The sequence below is a fragment of the Cyanistes caeruleus genome, chromosome 3 (genome assembly GCF_971803275.1).
Source record: "Cyanistes caeruleus chromosome 3, bCyaCae1.hap1.1, whole genome shotgun sequence".
Lineage (NCBI taxonomy): Eukaryota > Metazoa > Chordata > Aves > Passeriformes > Paridae > Cyanistes > Cyanistes caeruleus.
In genome coordinates this window covers 22,050,751-22,067,762 of record NC_141703.1, presented here as the reverse complement: position 1 = coordinate 22,067,762, position 17,012 = coordinate 22,050,751, and the positions used below count along the sequence as shown (strand labels likewise).

The following is a 17,012-nucleotide window of genomic DNA, read 5'->3' as shown; positions in this document are numbered from 1 at the left end:
GAATTTAGGATATATACTGCACTAAGTAAAGATTAGACAAGACTGTAATGTATAAATTCAACACATAAATATATAGAGATTTTGAAAAGGGCATTTCTTCAATGTATTTAAATGCAATTCTCTTCAATTTGATCACAAAGACATTAATGAACAAACAAGCATGTATCAAGTTCTTATTCAAGTTTAACAAACCACTATTTTGAATAGTCAGGACTTGGTATAAACACAGCTGCAATAGTTTTTGTTTGTCTGTTCCATGAACATAAAAAAGTTCTGTCTTCTAAAGGCACCACTGAAATCCTTACTTTTTCACCGAAAACTCAATGTGCAGAATTTGTTCCTTCAACTTTGTGTTAACATTTGCATGGGAAAAAAAAAAAACACCAAAAATTTAGAAGACAAGGTAGCTTATGGAAAAAAATACCGAACTATTCAGAATGTGCTTAGAATGTATTTTTAAATTATTAAACTATAGTATTTCAATGATCTTTTGTACACCATGCAGTATATAAAACTGGTTTTCATCAATGAGCCTACTTGGTAATACTGGTGAGGAAGGTAGTGATTCTCCCTGCACCAGACACTGCTCTTTAGAAATTATTTTCCTTCTATTGTTTTTCAAGGTCTTTGACAAGATTTTCTTTTTTATGAGGAAATAAATGTATGTTATTTCAGTCAATTCCACAATAAAGATCATGGCATTTGTTAAAATTTACATACTATCTGTGTACAGAAGGTAGCCTGAGAAATAAAGATGTGAAATTTGAGCCCAAAAAATTTGGTAGATAAGGATTAGAATCACTTAAGAAAAAATATTGCTGTTGAGAAGCATACAGAAAAATTCCATTTTCCACTTTCATGCAAAGCCTAGAGCTTGCTTACACAAAGCCTAGATTTACACTATCATGAATTAAGTTTGAATATTCTTATCTGAAAAATGTTCAGGGGATTTCAAGAAAGATGATTTAAAGAAAAAGGTAAGTACCATTTATAACAATATAATTAGACTATGAAAAATAAGAAAATCTCTCAAACATAATTAAACACTAGTACAGGCATGATTTTAGATAAGCTAATAAAGAAGAAAATATATGCATGTATAATGTGCTGTTATTTATTTATTCTTTCATTTTAGAAAGCTGTTTTGAAATACTATTTCTTTTATTTCTTTCTAATGGGTCTTTTGTTTTTGGCAAAAGCCATGTTTTCCAGATCAGACTATTTTCTAAACATATGAGCTTGTCTTTTAGTGGGCAAGTTGGATGTCAGCTTGGTGATAGCTGCATGCACAATACCTCTGTCACAGATTGTAAGCCTTCCCTTCAGTGTACACTTACAGCTTTCATTCAGATATTCTTGTTGCTCAGCCTCTGTCATATAAAAGCACTGAAGCTTTGAATAATTAATCAACTACAAAAAAAACAAACCCAAACCAACAACAATAGGAGGCAATCTGCATAGTAACTTAAAGGGTATGATATTAAAAAATAACTTTAAAATAACTTAATTAAATACTTAATAACTATTCTAACAATTGGAGGTCCTTTTATCTTAAGCCTTATCACCAAATTCGGCCTCAGTTCTACATGGTGATTATCTAGTTCAGATTTGGTTGTGTCTGTCTTTTCTTCACCTGACATCTGAGTGTTTTATCTGCTTCTGGCATTCAATTCTGCTCTTTCCCATTTTATTTGCAATTCTCCTATTTTTAGAAGCCAATCATCCTTTTGAACATAACTGTCCAGCCAGTCTATGTGCAGAGTATACAGCAAGCTTCAGAAAATGATTATGGCACAATGTACAATCAGACCTTGAAACCGTGTCAAAGGTAACCTTCAGCCCTTTTGTCCTCAGGCAGAATGCAAGAAATGTCTGATGCTTGTACATACAAAACAGTTAGTTCTGACTAAGAGGATTTGAATGGGATTCCTGGGTTACCAGGAAGAACAAAGATACTTGGTATAAATAGGAGGAATACATGAAAGCAATCAACTTATGGAAATATGACATTTCATATCCCTGCATCAATGGGTCAAAGATTACTGCTTTATGTGGCATAGGAGACAGAATACACCAAGAGGAGCTAATGGATGAAAATATTGGTGAGTTTTTAAATTTTCTTTTCTGTTTTGCACAGCAACTGGTATATCCACACTTTTAACATGGTCTGACTATTACTTTGAAAACACTACATAGAATAAATATATGCAGTGAAATAAATTAGGGTATTGTCAGGCCTACAGCAATGAAAAACTTTCAAGGATGTCTTTTCATTTTTTATAAGCTTTACATTCATGATCATTTTGATTGCATTTGAGTAAGCATATTTTCAGAGATATGCACAACCTACCTGGTACCACAAGAAGACATTTTAAGAAATATGAAAAAGTTGTAGCAGTATCTTTCAGAAAAACTGATATAAGAAGCAGATGATCAAAGAACCTGATGACCACATAAAACTGGTTGCACAGTTTCTGACGCTATAATGTTTATTTTTAGAAATTTGTATTTATTATATTGGAAGTATCTAAGAATGTGACTCTGATATATTCCATTCATGATTCCATTCATGTTAGTTCTAAATTTCAGGCTGCAAAACACCATTCCTGTTCTTTTGCATGTGTCAGTTCTAATGCAGCCATAAGTAAAATTGATGAGTTTGCTGGAGTCTACAGAAACTGTTTTCAGTCAGGTGTGTGAAATGCTTTCTCTCAGTCCAGAGTTGCATGTTTGCTAGAACCGGTTAAAACAAGGAACTTCACCTGATTTACTCACTGCACAATTCAAGGCAAGTTTTCTCTGTTCCCTATTCTGTGTCTTAATCTATCATTAAAAGGGAAATAGAGAAAGAAAAATTCAGGGGTCAAAGATTTTGCAGGGGTTTCAAAGTCAGTAAACACTTCATATGATCTGAAATTTCCAGATAAATTCACTACCGAGCTTTAACTTCAAATTTAAGCTGAATATAACAACTGTTGGAGTCAGGAATACAGAATGTGTGCCCTTGTTTCTGATGCTTAGTTATAAGATCCAGAAAAACACTGAATTTCATATAATATGAAATTCATGAGCATGTTTTCATGGTGATACATGAAAACAACTGTTAAAAATAGATAGAAAAAGCTAAAAGTGTAAGTGTGTAGATTAGAAAGTTTTTTTAAACCACTGGGTGAAAAAGTTAGTTTAGAGAACAGGAGACAAGATGGAGGATTTAGGGTGTTGTCCCTTGTCCCTTCTTCTTTCTTCTTCATGTTCTTCTCCTAGAGGTTTTTGGGTAATAGTAAGTGATTGGATAGAAAATGCCGCAGTGCATCACAGAGGTGATGGGTCATTGGGTCATTAAGAAAAATAATACACATGTCTATTGTTAATTGGGTGAAAATAGGAATAAAGATAAAAGAACTGCGTATTTTGGGGCCATTTTGTGCATCAGACATGAAGTGTGCCACAAGGCCTTGTTTGTACCACTTGAAGAAAGAAATGTACCAGATTGCAAAGATTAACTTTGTGTAGCCAGCCTGGAGAGACCTGTTAAGTTTTGTGATGACCTGTTAATAAACACAAGAAACAAGATTCTAACGAGCTCGGGATTTTTCTTCGAATAATAAGAACTCAGATAAGCAGGGCTCCCCACGAGGGAGAGAATTCAGTCCAAAGGAGACTGAGAAATCCAAGAATAAAAAGAAAAATACAGAAGAGATGCAGCAAAAACAGAGAAACAGAAAAAGGATTTTTTAGAGAAAAGTTAAAACAATAAAAATAATATGGAAAAACAGAGCAATTATTATTTGAAATTACTGTTGTTGAAAGAACTGAGAATTGGGAGTTATGGCTTTACAAAAGATCTCACTCATACTTCAGAATGGAGCAACCATTTTGTGGGGTATTTTTTCCCTCCGAGCTAAACAGTGAATAGTGTTAAATATCTTCCTTAAGTACTCATAAGTTTGAATGATTCCAAATAGGGAATACTTGTTGGCATTCAGTAATTTCTTGGTGTTACAAGATAACAACGTGTTATCTTTGCGCTAGTCTTAGATGCTTCAATATTTAAAATGGTACTTTAATGAGGAAATCTCCTATTTTACAGGACAGAAAAGAGTCAGTGCCCAAGGGAAACATCCATGCAAGAAGAAATTTCTTTTAACAGCTGCTCTTAGAAATGTTTGACCTTATTTTGACTGTAGAAAAAATTAGGGAACTATGTACAATATTAAAAAAAAGTGTAAAAGCAGCATAGGAAGAAATTAACATTCTACTCAATAGTTCTTCCCTTCTTCTCTGTTATCTTGGCTATTAGGATCATCATTATTTTAAAGGCCAGCATTTTAAAAATCACTGTATCTGCAAACCATACATTCTGCTTAGCAATATTATCTTATTCTGAAAGATACAAATTTAAAAGATGTCACAACTTAGGATCACAAGAGATATAAAGAAGTTGGATTTCTTTTTTTAACTAGCCCATATATTCCTACAGTGATTTTCTTTTTATAAATATCAGAAGAGATATGAGATTCAGATCAGATTTCACTGAGAAATGGCATAGCTCACACCTACAATTTCTACAAAGCTTGTATTTTCTCAATTTAAAAAATGTATCAATGTATCAAAGTAATAAAGGCTTATTATTTAAAAGGGGCAACGCTTATCTATTTCTCACTAATTTTGTAAAAAAAAAAATCAGTTTTAGATAAGCACCCATTTTATACATAACAATTTGAAAAATAAACTGTGTAGGTTCAAGCAAATACTTAGTTTTCTATTTAGTAACTGAACAGGATGGGAGAAAGGCAGAGAAAGAATAAAATATTTTCATTTGTATTAAGAGTATGTTTTTTTCACTTGGTCAAAACTGGAAACTTCTTCAACTAATTTACTGTTGAATTAAATACTCCTATATGGTATAAAAGGTCACCTATGGATACTTTAATTAAGTTAAAAAACAAAATAAATATATGTGTCCATTTTGACAGGGCTAGAGTTAATTTTCTTCATGGCTGGTGTGGTGTTGTGTTTTGGATTTGTGCTGAACAAAGGTTAATAGAGATGTTTTTGTTATTGCTGAGTGTTGGCTACACCAAGCCAAGGCCTTTATGCATTTTCTATTGCCACACTGGGGAGGAAGCTAGGGGTGCAAGGGAGACTGGGAGGAGGCACAGATGGGGCAGGTGACCCCAGCTGAAGAAAGGAACATTCTAGACCACATGACATTATGCTCAGCATATTAAATGGAGGGAAGAAAGAGGAAGGAGAGGGCCATTTGAACTGATGCTGCTTTTCTTCCCAAATAACTGTAACATGTGATGGCTCCCTGCTCCTGGAGATGGCTTAATATCTGCCTACCCACGGGAAGCAATGAATTAATTCTAGTTTTGCTTTGCTTATGTGTGTGGCTTTTGCTTTTGCTATTAAACTGTGTTTATCTCAAACCATGAGTTTTCCGGCTTTTGTCCTTCCTGTTTTCTCCTTGATCTTAGGTGCAGGAGTGAATGAGCAGCTGAGTGGGGCTTGATGAAAGCATGAAAACATACTGAAATCCCATTTTTTAAAGGGAATTGACTCTGTCCATACCTTTTGTGTTGATCATGCAGAAGGTTTCTATAGCAGCTATTTTCAAAAAGTCATTACTTATTACAGAATGTACTAGCCCAGCATTCAAAGAATGATACTTGTATTCTTGAATTCACCATTGATCTTCTGAATGTCTATGAAGTTATCACCTCTTGCTACTTCACTACTTCTGCTCATTTTCAACATGAGTATACACATTTCTCTGTGAGATGATGAACAGCTTTATCTAAAATTATGTAGTCTGATTCCTAATCCTGAGTGACACATGAAGTTCACAGTTCTGCTTAAATAAACCTCTTTAAACACTTTTTTGTCTTGAAGAGTAAATTCTACTTGAAGACATTTAATAATATTCCATCTTACAACCACTCAAATAGAAATATGAAGCAAACTAGAAGCAAATATGTGATAACTTTTGGGGTTTCTAATGTTCAAAATTCTGTGTTTCACCCTAGACTGTAGCTCACAATGTATTCAAGAAGACTAAAAAAGTATTTTTTATCTATAAGCACTGCTTCTTTGATTTTGTTTTTTTAAAGACAGGACAGTTAGGAATGATTTCAAACTGAGAGTAGGTTTAGATTAGATATTAGAAAAATTTTTACTGAGGTGGTGAGGGACTGGAAGATGTTGCCTGGGTAAGCTATGAATGACCCTACCAGGGCAGTGTTCAAGGCCAGGTTGGATGGGGGTCTGAGGAACCTGCCTGTGGCACAGGGGCTGGAATTAAATGACATTCAAGGTGCCTATGAACCTATGACTATGTGCTTTTTCTGACCTTCTCTTCTATTTTTTTCTTATAAATAGAAAATTGCATAGCTGATTCAGTAGAACTTCTAAAGCCGTATCTCTCTATATATTATTTCCCTAAGACATCAATTTAATTTCCCTTAGGCAGGGTATATCAAAGTCATACATTCATTTTGGAAAAAAAAATAAAATGTGGAAAGGGTAAAATGTCACCAATTTAGAACTTCTGTGGTGACTGGTCTTTTTATGTTTCTAAATGGAATTTCTCTTCATTGAGATGACATAGAAGGTGTTTCCAGATATCAGAATTTTAACAGATCAGAATTTTAATATCAGAATTTTAAGATATTCTTCTTTTAGGTACTATTTTTTGGCAGATACCAAGATGCAGACAATTTGTCCTTGATGATTCAGCTATACAGCTAACTGATTACAAGACTGAGATTCCTCTTCATTGGAGTGATTTGCTTCCTCTTGATTTTTGCAAATTATTGCAGATTCAAGTTATTAAAATAATAGGAAGACCTTCTCTGCAATAAGAGAAGATATTGCATTTTAAGGAAAACAATCTGAAGGTGAAAACTGGGTACCTTTAATTGAAAGGCAGGAGGATTTCATCATGAATGTTTGAAAAAATTTGTCCCACAAGTTATTGAATATATTGCATGCAGTTATGAAGAAGAAATAGTAGTTCAAGGTCTGCATTATTCTAACAGGTATGCACAATGGATTTTTATCTTCCCCATAAAATTTCTCTTTCAGAAGATTGTATTTGAAGTAAATCTCTGGAATATTTTCATCTAAGTGTTGCCCATGTACATATCCTCTAATGAAGGTCATAAGGGGGGCAAAGTATTTAAAAAAAAACCAGAACATTGCTTATGAAGATAAGTTATTATTAAATAACTTTTTAGATTTTTAATGGTGCCCAAGTGGTAAAACTTATTGAAAACTTACTGATATTTATTGAAAAGTAGAAGTCTACCTGGATTTTATTCCCTCTCATCAGCCACAGGCATGACTAGCTGGCTTCAAAAGGCATTATAAAGGTCTCAGTAAAATTAACTTGCATTTCAATTGAATCTTGACTAGAATCACATGAAAAAATACAGGTATATATTGTGAGAGAATATATAGTGGAGAGCAGTCCTGAAGAAAGGGATATGGGGATTCTGGTCACCAGCAGGTTTGGCAGGAGCCAGCAGAGTGCCCAGGCAGCCAGGAGGGCAAACCCCATCCTGGGTGCATCACCAGCTGCTCAAAGCAGACAGTTATCCCACCTTATTCACCCTCACCTTGAGTACAGTTCTGCACCCCATGATTTAAGAAAAATGTGAAGGTCCTTGAATCCATCTAGAGGACAGCATCAAAGCTGGTGTTAGGGCTAAAATGCATGAGAGAAAAGGTTTTTCACAAAGGCCCCCTTTTTATTTCCTCACAAAATAACCAAATAATTTAAATTCTGACATTCTGAAAAACAGCAGAAGCTTCCATGTACCAAGATAAATGATTGAAGTATTTCTTTAAAAACAGATTTACAGCATTTGAAAATGAAGATAAGATCATTTCAGAAAAAAATAAGTCTAGCATTGTAGAGATACCATGTGCATATATATAAGCAGATACAAAGTGCCATGATCTCCCAGTTGTGGTTGTATAGAAAAAAACAATTATTCTCCTGTTCACCCTACTGCTATGAAAAAAAAAAGCAAACCAGCTTTTCTTTTTTTTGTAGTCCACATTAGCAGAAAAGAGAAATCTTTTGCTTCTTTGAGAAGTCATCAATTGAAGCAATGTAATTTCTCCTGAGAGCAAGGGAAAAGTAGAGATGAAATTAGGACTTTATGAGTCATAGCTTTTTCTCTCTTCTATTTTGGGAGTACAACATCTGTAAGCTACCCTTTATTCAAGGATATTCAGAATTGAATTCCTTGTATTTTTATCAAGGACTAATTCAAGTCCTTGATTAAAAACAATTAACAATCTAGGGCAGAATGTGTGTTTGATTCCTCCTACTTCGCACAGTAAAAAAAAATGACATAAAGAAACTGTGGGGCTTTTCTGGTTGCTGGTTTGGTTTGTTTCCCCTCTGTCCAAGAAACAGGAGTTCTTTCAATATTTTTTAGTAAAAGGAAAACTATACAGAAGTTAAGGAGCTTTACAGTCAAATCTCCTAGAAGTTTACAGTAGCTAAGTCATCTGTATCAAAACCATTAAGTTGTAATGGCAGTATTTCTCCCTGAAAGATTCTCAACAGAAGACAATTTTCACTGCTTATGTCTTGCTGGGGACTAATGTGATCCTGCTGAAAGTATAAAGGCATGAATTTTTTCTCATGATTAATTAGTCTCAATGTGGTACTTGGTTGTGGGCTAGACAATCTCTGTAAATCAATGTATTATTTGTTACCTTCTTGTTTGATGAAATATCTTCTGATAGGAACTCAGCTAGTCATTAAAGATGAGATTATAACAGACATAATGCAGTTAGGTACCTACTTGCTAACAAAATGTGGAAACATTTTCAAGGAGCACAAATATTTACAATCAACTTGTAAATACATGGAATACAAGTGAAATGTGAAAAAACATATATAATCATAAAAATCACAAAAATAATATTTAAACTGTTTCAAAAAGAGTCACATAGCTGATTAAATGTTCAACATTGACTTAATATTTCTAGAAGAAAAAAAACCATATTCTTTATGCTTACAGAAATTGGTTTTGTTTCTTTACATGCCTAAGATCTGACTTTATGCAAATTAAGATTGTGTGAGTGACAAAACTTAGGTACCTTCTGGTTTTATTCTTGTCTCTTAAATTCTTCTGAAGTATTTATTTATTTTACCTTTTCTCAGATCCCAAAGTGGGGGGTACTTAGTTAAAGGAAACATACATAATACAATCCAGAGATGGTGTGAAAATGGGGAGAAGAAAAGGAAAATTCTTAAATCATTTTGTCCTTTTCACTTTTTCAACAATAATTTTATTACATTCAGTAATATTATGCTTTCTCCTAATCAATGTGAGCTTTAAATGAACAAGTGCTATCACAGGAGACTTGGCACTAATGAAAGCCAAAAGGACACATTATTTTGGTTTCCTAAATGGAAACCATAATTTTCAATTAGAAAGCAGAAGTGAAAAGATGAAAATGGATGGCCTTTCTCAGCTGCTAACCTTTACCTGCAGATATCTATTGAAGAATGCACTTAACATCCATCACCGGAAAAGCTTTATTCATTCAATATTCTCAGATATTTTACAGAAGCTTCTGGAGATATTAAAGCAAAAAAAAAAAATCCATCTGTTCTAAAATGGAAACTCCAAAACCACACTGGAAGCATTTTTTTAGCTCTTTATGCTGTATATATGAATATATACTGTGTGAATAGGTATTGTAGAGCAGTAAAGGTATTTTGATCCTCTAGTGTCTGCCAGGCTCTAATTGCAAGGAGTTACATGGGTGGTATAAAATAATCCATGAAAAAATGCATTTGCTTTGTGCTATCCTTCCAAGAGCTGGTGCAATGATTTTAACTCTTTTAACCACTGCAAGATGCTCCCCTGTCTCCTTGTGAGCAACATGACATTTACCTCACACACACACACTCTTGCCATTCTGATTATGTTAACAAACTCATTTCCAAGGGTTGGTTAGATTAAGTTACACTTTTTTTCTTTTTTTCCTTCTAATTTTTTATAAAAATATTATCCCCTAAAAATGATAGATTTTACATACATTTCTTTTAGCTAGCCAGAATCTTCATAATAGTATTAAAAGCATGTCTCTCACAGTATCTTTCTGGATTACATGTCCAGCACACACCTGGGTAAACACATAATGCATTGGGTTAGTAGTAAGCTCACAGATCGCACCCAAAGGGTCTTTTTACACTGTTGTAGCTTTTTTTCCCATTTTACTATGTAGACTATGATAATTTTTATTTTTTTAGAAGATCATGTTCTACTGTCTTAGTCAACTGAGGCAATCCATGAAGCCTGGAGAAAGTATTTTTTGTTGGATTTAGGTATTGTTATATTATATAATAATATTATTATTATTGTTATATAATAATAATATTATTATATTTGTTGGATCTGACAAAAGTTTCTTGCTAAATTCCACTTTTAACAATTACATTTCAACAATCAATATACCTCATTTTAGAAGCTCTATGAGTGTACACACAGCTTCTGATTACACTGTAATGTAAGTATTTGTTGCTTCTGATATTTGAAATGGAAGAGTCTAAATCAAATGATATATGGATAGAGCTGACAAACTGCATTTGCACAAATATAATTTCTTTGACTGTAAAAATAGAATTAAAATATGAGGAAAATGTAAGTTTTACCAAAGACACAAAAATAAAAAGAATTAAATATCATATTTTCAATGTTTACCAAAATATGTCAGTAGTAGTGAGATTAACAGGCAGCATTTTGGGAATTTAGGAATTACACTGAACTAGAAAACTGACATTAGCTAACAAATTGTTAGACAACAGAGAAGAATCACGAGGGGCCAAACTGGCCAGGAAATCTGCATGAAGTTTAGAGATATAAATGACGCAATGTAGAGAAGTTTGTATTGTCTTCAACAATACAGTCACAATAAGCTTAATGAGTCTAAGTAAACCTCCATCTTATGTAAGCATGAAATTGATTTGACCCAGTTCCTGGGTCATTCCCATATTTTGTTACCTCTGGCCTTTTCTACCGGAAGACCACCTTTAGGTTTCCTGTACAAAGAGGGAACAGATATCAAAATTTAAAATACAGAGTATTTTATACCATTGGAGATAAAGTTCAACATCTTTTAGAGCAGTACACAAGACTCTGGCTCATGGGGTCATATACTGCTTGCTTCATTTGATTACAGCAGAACAGAACAGAACAGAACAGAACAGAACAGAACAGAACAGAACAGAACAGAACAGAACAGAATAGAACAGAATAGAATAGAATAGAATAGAATAGAATAGAATAGAATAGAATAGAATAGAATAGAATAGAATAGAATAGAATAGAATAGAATAGAATAGAATAGAATAGAATAGAATAGAATAGAATAGAAGTCAATGTAGCTCAATTGGAAGGGACCTGTAATAGTCAAATCCTAAGCAGTTCATTTACAACATACACTATGTCAGTGTTGTAACTTGCACAACAGGTACTCAGTGAAATAGAACAAGCTAAGGTTTTCGCTGGCTTGAAAATGTAAGAAGCTTCCTTGTAATCTTGATTTATATTGCACTGTCTAATATGATTACTTATAGAGATTATAATTGCATGTGGATATAATTTCAGCTAAAAGGAAGTCCAGCCTTTCCAGACAGAGTGCTTAAAATGGATGCCTATTGCCAAAAAGGCAGATAGATGAGAGATATTCTATTCTTATCTGCATGATTTAGAATTCTAAGAGGAAGAAAATGTTAAATTGCAAGGGGTCTCGGAAATGCTAAGTCAATTTTACAATTCTGAAGTCTTTGTGTGTTGCATTTTACTGGAGTATATGTTTCATTTAGCTCTGCCTTCCAAAATACCTCATTAATATTTCCAGAATTCATTTCAGGTATTGCTTTTCTTGTTTTTCTGTAATAAGATTCTGACTTCCAAATGTCTGATTCATATTTCTAGAAATCATCTCTGGTTTTGTCTTTAACAGGTCACACAAGAACAGTCTTCTTTAAGTATGGCAGCTTTTTTGAAGATTGCTTAAGCTTTTTTTCCTGAAAATGTGTAACACTGTGATGGAATTTAACTGCCTAAAGAAATATTATAGACTTCTCTTTTGTTGCTTTGAGATTTTGTTTTGGTTTTGGATTTTTTTTAGGTTTTTTTTTTTTTTTAGGGAGTGTGAGTTGTCAGGTTTACTTTCTGCTGTTATACAATCTTACAGAGATTCAGCATATTGAAACCTCACCATGACACAGATGATTCAGGTCATGTCTGTGTAAAACAATACTAAACATAAATCCCTCTTTTGTATTTTTCCTGCCAACATAATCCTGAAAAAGGCACTAAAAGAGTGTTTATAGCTGTGCTAGAAAGAAGTTGCTACTTCTAAAAGCATATCCACAAAGACTAACAATGCAGATAATAAAAGAGGAATTGAGCAGTTATCTAGGTTGTGTGAGTCAGGTCATTCAAACCATTCCATTTTTGTAACACTAGAACATATTTTTAATTAGGATATCTGTTTTTCTTCCCACTCTCATACATTTCTATTATTTTTGTTAAATAACTCTCTAATTAGATTTGGAATTTTGAACATTCAACTCAGTTTTTGAAAAACTTATATGTTAAATGAAAAAATTACACAATGCTCAAAGCATGTAGTGAGGGGTGGGGACCACCACAGGATTTAGTACTTCTGTGTTTTACAGTACTGAATTTTTCAATACACAGGAGCACTGCCTCCCAATGGGACAATTTAGCCACTTCCTCTAGCTCCAGTAGCATCTTTAATCATCACCGTGGTATGAGTAAAAACAGAAACTGCCTAGCTGGGCAAAGGCAGGATCCTCAAAAGCCTTGAAATACACAAGTAATTCAACTCAACACCACAGCACTCATCAAATAGTGCCCACTACAATAAGTAGAAGGAAAATGTAAATATTTTTATTTTATTGTACCAAAAGTATCCTATCCATGGAATACATTTTGATAAATGCATACTTAAAGGGAAATTTAATTTAAGGGAATTTACTTAAAGGGAAAATATAGTCTTCTAAATAGAAACAACCCATATTATTGCTGCATGCATTCTTGGGGATGTAGAAATTAGAGGAAATTCTAGAACTCAAAGAAAAGAGATAATTAAAAAGCTGGAAAGTCCTGGGTCCATCTGTCTGCTCTTTTGTCATGGTGCGACTTAGAGAGAGAGATGAGGAAATTATTCCCAGAGCATCCGTGCAGTCCTCTAAGACAGGGAGTATTTTGGAGTTACAAATAAATATTGATCAGTGCACAATCTAAAGACATATTTTATGCAAGGAGTAAAGATAGAGATGGAAATACATTTCTCTATGATTCAATTAAAATGTTTTATAACCCTGAATGTCATGATGTTACAGCTACATCAAAAAAAAGGTTTTTTTCTGACTCAGATTTTTGTCTTTTCATTTACTTTAGACCAGAATTTTCCATTTCTTGGTTGTAGCCATACTTCGGGGAAGTGGAACCAGGGACATATATCCTAGGAAGAAGATAAAGATGCTGTCCAGATGTTTAGGCATGGAATCAGAAAAGCTAAGGCACTGAATTTGGCAAGGAATAAGACTGACTAGAAGGGATTTTACAGACATGTTGCTCAGAAAAGGAAGAGGTACTTCCCACAATAAATAAGACAAGATAACTATTGAAAAATTCTATGGAGAAGTTTGAGGTACTAAAACAATTTTTTGTTCCTCAATTTTCACTGGTAATCTCTCTTCCTACAGCTGTCAAATCTCCTAATTTTCAGGCAGAGATTGGGGGAATTAAGTCTCCACCATTGCAGTAGATCAGTTTTCAGAACACCTGAGGAATCTGAGCCTACAGAAGTTCATGGGACCCAATAAAAAGGTCTTGAGGGAAATAAAAGATGTAGACACTATGCCAATTTTCACCATATTTGAAAAGCCAGAGAATCAGAGGAAGGCCCCAGTGACTGAGGACATATCACATCTATTTTTAAAAAGATACTTAGGAGGACCCTGGGAAGTACCGACTAGTCAGCTTCCTCTCCACTCCAAATAAGATCCTTCTGGAAGCTATACTGAAGCACATGCAGGACAGAAATGTGACTAGAGACAGCATTATGCCTTTGCCAAGGGCAAATCATGTCTGGCTAATCTACACTAATAAGAGGCCATGTACAATAATGTGACTCCATCAGTAGCAAGCAAAGAGCAATCTGCGTTATCTGCCTAGATGTTATGTCTGCCTGGATGTTTTTAAGAAATTTGATAAGATCCCACATAACATTCTTGACAATAAATTGAAGAAATATGAGTTTTATGGATAGACCATTGGATGAATAAAGAACTGGCTGAATAGCCATGTACTCAAAAGTTGCAGTCAACAACTAAATACCCAAGTGGAAGGTAATAACCAGTGGTGTCTCTTCAAGGTTCATAGTTCATAGTACAATTTAATACCTTCATTAAGGACATCAATAGTGGAATTAAGTGCACCATCAGGAAGTGTGTGGACATCACTAAGATGAGTACTGCTCCTGATGTACTAGTGGGAAGGGATGACATGCTTTTTGACTTTGAGAGGCTAGAAAAGTAGACCAGTGGGAACCTCAAGAAAATCAACAAAGCCAAGTGTCCTGTACCAGCACTGGAAGAAACCTCAGTATTTTACAGACTGGGGATAAATGAGAGGGCTTGGGGATAATGGTGGATGAAAATACTGGACAAGAGACAGAAACACGCACTTGCAGCCCAGAAAGCTAACCACGTCCTGGGCTGCATCAAAAGCATTGTTGATGGAGGTGTTCCTGTCCTTATATTCTGGTCTTGTAGAACCCCATCTGGAGTGCTGTATCCAGCTCTGGGGTCCCCAGCACAAGAAAGACACGGACCTGTTAAGGTAGGTCCAGAGGAGGGCCACAAAAATGGTCAGAAAAGCTGAAATGGGACTGTCCAACCTGGAGAAGAAAATGCTCCTAGGAGACCTTACTGAGGCCTTGCAATATACAAAGGGTGTTTACAAGAAAGATGGAGAAAATTTTAACCAGGCCTACAGTGGCAGGGCAGGGGGCAAAAGAAATTATTTGTTATGAGGGTTGGGAGACACTGGAAGAGGTTGCCTAGAGAAGTTGCGGATGCCTCATCATCGGAATTGTTCAAGGTCAGGTTGGATGGACCTTTGAGCAACCTGATGTAACAGCTGTCCCTTCCCATGACATCAGGGTTGGATTGGATGGCCTTGGAAGGTCTTTTTCAACCCAATACATTTTTTGGTTCTATGATTGTCTGTCTAAGCTCATCCAGTGCCTATCTATGTGGTACTAATACTTTTTCTATCTACTGCTATTAATGGCACACTATAGACTGAAAGAAAAGTAATTTTATGTGCTTCAAGAACAGTACTAACATTTAGAGAGTATGAGAGCCAGTATTCATGTCCATTTGTGAGAATTTTCCAGAGGAATTTAGCATTTCCCCTGTAATCAATTCAATGTATAATTCCTCATTACAGGGTGAGATAATAGTGATAGAATTACACCTCTCTGTGATTAACAAGAAGTTTTTATCTGACTTTGTGTATGCACTTACAAATCAACCACCACTGACACCAGATTAATTGAAATTTGTCCTTCAGTAACCCAAACTAGAAGAAATGGATACAAATATTGCTGATATTCAAACTGTATGTTATAATAATTATGCTACTTTTTTAACTCTTATGGATAGTCATGTCTGTTTTCCACATGGTTGTTTTTCTGAAGAAATTTTTGTTTTCTTTATATTTATTTTTAACTTATGAAGGAAGTCAAAAATACATGGAATATCTTCCTATGTCCAGGGAGAACCTGATGAGTTTTCAATGATCACATTTACATTTTACTCAGGAAGAAAAAATGTAAATATATTCATAAAACTGAATTCCTCCAATTTTTAAGTATTTACATATTTTCTGAATATCTTCTGTTTTACTAACTCAAACAGACTTTTGTAATAAAGAATGAGTTTCATACTCTTGAAAGTTACACTTTGAGAAGCAATATTTAATGTCACTGTAGTCCATTTAAAATCCTGACAACTATTACTCTCCTGTTTCTCATATAAATCCCCATTTTGTGTCTTTTTTCCCAAATGCCACAATTTAAAAAAATAGCATTTTGACTCTTACTTCTATTTTGGTTTTTTTCAATATAAATACATGAAATAGGAGTTCACCAATGCAAATATTGCACTTTTCCCTTTAGATTTATAAATTACAGAGAGACAATGAAACATTTTGAACCACTTATAGATGCTTATACTCATCTGTATCCTTTAACAATGTTAGTTTTAAGAAACCAAGAGAAAACCTTTTAAAGAGATGCATTAAATATTTTTTTTTACAGGTAAATAACTACTACCAATATTCTGGGTATACATGTTGTTTGACAACCAAAACAACGATTTCTTTTCTAGTGTCTTCAGTTCTTCGGTTCCTCTTATTTGTCCAGTTTTTTTGTTTTGTTTTGTTTTGTTTTATTTTGTTTTGTTTTGTTTGGATGTTTCTGAGTACCAAGACTCATATGCATAAATATACCAAAATATATTTTTATATTTCTGGCTTTACATTTAAATGTGTTTCCATCATGGAAAAAAATACTCTTTGGTATTTAATGAATACTCAAAATCAGGGACAGGAAAAAAAACCTCCCAGTACTCTGATGAACTATAAAGTTGTTGAAACACATGAACAACTTGAACAGATAACTCAGCAAAAGAAGTCTTCTGTGCTCCAAAACAGTACATGCCATGAACATAGATCACTTTTTATGATGCTATTAATAAAAACAAGTTCAAAAATCCTTGTAAAAAGATATACAAACAAAATTACTGTATTTTGTCCTGTGTATCTAAAATGCCAGAAATATGAACATTTGAACATTCTGTATGCTATTCTATACAAACCATAGATAGCATAGCTTTTTCACTAAGATTACAAATATTTCTAATGTCTTCCATTTTC

General features: G+C 34.1%; 1 protein-coding gene across 5 annotated transcripts in view; it reads right to left on the bottom strand.

Moving 5' to 3' along the window:
• Window positions 1–17,012, bottom strand: part of NLGN4X (neuroligin 4 X-linked) — a 277,033-nt gene that overhangs the window by 49,582 nt on the left and 210,439 nt on the right. The gene's annotated exons all lie outside the window — the stretch shown is intronic.